Source organism: Eptesicus fuscus (assembly GCF_027574615.1).
Source record: "Eptesicus fuscus isolate TK198812 chromosome 16 unlocalized genomic scaffold, DD_ASM_mEF_20220401 sc16_unplaced_1, whole genome shotgun sequence".
Taxonomy (NCBI): domain Eukaryota; kingdom Metazoa; phylum Chordata; class Mammalia; order Chiroptera; family Vespertilionidae; genus Eptesicus; species Eptesicus fuscus.
This window is the reverse complement of record NW_026557623.1, coordinates 4,640-7,962: the sequence shown is the minus strand read 5'-3', so window position 1 is coordinate 7,962 and position 3,323 is coordinate 4,640. Positions and strand designations below refer to the sequence as shown.

At 53.3% G+C, this 3,323-nt stretch overlaps 1 non-coding gene across 1 annotated transcript; it reads right to left on the bottom strand.

Annotated features, from left to right (window-relative positions):
* Window positions 1-471: 471 nt before the first annotated feature.
* Window positions 472-670, bottom strand: LOC114229897 (small nucleolar RNA SNORA74). Its single transcript, XR_003615783.2, has one exon. It is a non-coding gene; the product is annotated as a small nucleolar RNA SNORA74 (small nucleolar RNA).
* Window positions 671-3,323: the final 2,653 nt, after the last annotated feature.

The following is a 3,323-nucleotide window of genomic DNA, read 5'->3' as shown; positions in this document are numbered from 1 at the left end:
GAATGAAAAAGTCAAAAGAGGCTGCTTCCCTGTATTTAAGATTACTGGGGTCTGTAATCTAAGATAAGCTGTCTGAGGGGAAGGGCTTCACAGAGTGTCTGTGGATTGTCAAAGGCCAGAGAGCTGCTTCCTGTTGTGGATGATCCTGGGTCCCCTGGGAGGAGAGCGAGAGCATGGCGGGATCATGCAGCTGTGATTCCGTCATCATGTAATGAAAGGCAGAGTACCCTCATGCGTGGCTGATTTTAGCAGAGTCATCCTGCCATTTCTATCCTGAGAGAACTGCAGCTCTCTCCACCTTCCCACCGCATGCAAGCTCACTGGCTTCCAGGCAACACTGTTCTGCCTTCTTTCTGCCTTCTTTCCTCAAGGCTGGGTGAGCCAGGCTGGCTGGAGTGTAGGGAAGGGAGGACAGAGGTCCAGGTGGATTGAAAGGCTACTAGAACCATTAAGGCTTTAATTAATTTTGTCTGTGTCTGCTCCCACTCTAGAACTAAGCAGCCAAAGTGATGCTTAGCTCACTTTCAAGGAAGCACAGTTCTGCCTTGCACCAGTGCCACATGTCACCAGATCAGTGCAGGGACAGCTGGAAGAAGACAGGTCATTCCTCTCCCAGCAGTGCAACATGATCCCAGGCATGATGCTGCATGGAGAGCTGACCACTGCTAGAGCGCTGAAGGCTTTTAGGCACACACTGAAATGATCTCATTTATATCTTTTCAAGATCACTATTATTTGCATTTTTGTTTTTGTTTTATTTAAAATTGTTTTACTAATTTAATTTTTTCAATTAGCGATGACATTCAATATTAGTTTCAAGTGTATAAAATAGTGGTTACACATTCATATAACATATAAAGTGATCCCCTGAAAAGTATAGCATGAAGTATCATTTAAAAGGGTATGAATGCTATTCATGAGGGCTCCAACCTCATAATCTAATGAACTTCAAAGACACACCTTTTATTTATTTTTAAACAAACTTATTTGGGTGAAATTCATTAATAAAATTGCATAGGTCAGGTGTGCAATTCCATAATACATCATCTTTATATTGTATTGTGTGTTCAATGCCTTCAAGTCAAGTCTCCTTCCATCCCCATTTATACCCACTATGCTGTCTTTTCCCTCCACCAACCCCCACTCTGTACCCCTACCTTCCATCTGCCACATGCCACCTGCAACTGACACCCCATAACCCACACAGCCAGCCCCTACCACCCATGATTACACCAACCCCACCCCCCACACTTACCCTCCACTTCCACCCCCACCTGCCACCCCACATCCCACAGCCTGCACCTCCCAGTTGCACCCCACCCTCACTCCCCACCTGCAAGCCCCTACCTCACCCCCTACCCTCCTTCCCCTTCCCCTGCTTGTGATTTGACATTTGAAATGATATTTGAGATGTGTCTTGAGGGCTCAGGTAGGATTCAGACAGATGAAGAAGGTGAGAATGTGCTTCAGGTACAGAGAGTGGACACTCAGCCTGGAGGCAGGAGAGATGAAGACTGGACAGACCAGAGCATATGCCCCTCAGGTGCCTGTGAGTGAGGGGTCAGGGCAGGGAAATAGAAGACCCTTCATGGAGGGAAAAGGCAGAGTGGAAAGGGGACCAACCACAGAGAGATCAGAGCAGGGGAGAAAGGGGGACCCCCATGGGAAGGCAGGCAGGAGGACAGGGGACCATGGTAGGGGCCGATGGACAGGTAGGACAGGGAACCCTGGGAAGGGGAACAAGGGCCCCACCATGGGGGTTAGGGGATTCTCCATGGAGGGGTGTGTTTCCCCTGTTACCTATCTCTACTCCCATGTACCTCATTCCCTGGCCCCTCCATGGATGATGCCCTAAACCCACTATCCTGCTCAGACTATGTGGGGTCCTTTGTCCTCCCTGCCCTCCTACCTTCGTGGAGAATGCCCTCTCCCCTTGCTCTGCCATCTATTTAAGGACCTGTGCCTAAGTCTTTGCTGTCTCAAAGTAGGGCTCCCTAACCTCCAGCCTCTCATCTCCATGAAGGGTTCCCTGTTGCTATTCCTCCATGTCCTGTCCCCTGCATGTAGTCTTCTGTCTCCTCCCTGCACTTCTCCCTCAATGAGAGGTTCCCTTTCCCCAATGCCTGCCCCTCAAAGTGAGGTTTGCTGTCCACTTGCCTTGCCCCCTCCATGGATGTTACCTTTTCCGCCTGCCCAAACCTGTCAAACTGGGGTTCCCTACATGTCTGCCTTGCCCCATCCATGGAGGGTACCTTCTCCTCCCTGCCCCTCCCCCTCAAAGTTAGGATCCCTGTGCAATTGCCCTGCCCCCTTCATGGATATTTCTGTCTCCTCTCTGGCCTGTTCTCTCAAAGTGGGTTCCCTTTCCTCATGACCTCGCCCCTGCATTGAGGGTTCTCGGTCCAACTGCCCTGCCTCCTCCCTAAAGAGTTCCTTGTTTCCATTCTCCTCCCTGCCTGGGCCCTCTAATTGGGTTTCCCTTTCCTCCTGCCCTCCCCGCTGCATGGAGGGTTTCCTGCCCCCAGAATCCTGTCCCTGCAAGTGGGGTTGCCAGTCCCCCAGCTCTGACCCCTCTCTGAAGGGTTCCATTTCCACACTGCACTGCCCCCTCCATGGAGTATTCCCTGTCCCCCTGACTTGTCCCCTACCAGGAGTGTTCCTTGTCCCCTCCATGGAGGGTTCCCTGTCACCCTGCCTTGCCCCCTCCCAGGAGGGTTGCCTGACCCCCTGCCCTGTCTCCTCCATGGAGTGCTCCCTCTTCCCCTTCCCTGTCCCGTCCAAGGAAGGTTCCCTGTCCTTGTGCCTAGGTCCCTCCATGGAGGGTCCCCTCTCCACCCTGCCCTGAACCCTCTATCACGGGTCCCTTCACCTCCCTGCCCTGCTCCCTCCATGGAGGTCCCAATCCCCCTAACCTATTTTCCCATGGAGGGTTCCTATCCGCCTATACTACCCCCTACAATGAGGGTCCCCTCTCCTCCTTGCCCTGTCCAGTCCCTGGGAGGTTCCCTCTCCTCCCTGCCCTGGCCGTCCATGGAGGGTATCCTCTTCTCTGTGTCCTGGCCCCCTCCATGGAGGGTCTCCTCACCTCCCTGCCCCCTCCATGGAGGGTCCCCTCTCATCCCTCCCCGGTCCCTCCATGGAGTGTCCCCTCTCCTCGCTGCCCTGGCCCCCCATGGAAGGTTCACTATATTCCCTGCTCTGTCCGCTCCATGGAGGGTTCCATCTCCCTAAAATGCCCCCTCCATGGAAGGTTCCTATCCCCCTACCCTGCCACCTCTGTGGAGGATCCCCTCTCCTCGCTGTCCCCTCCATGTAAGGTCCCC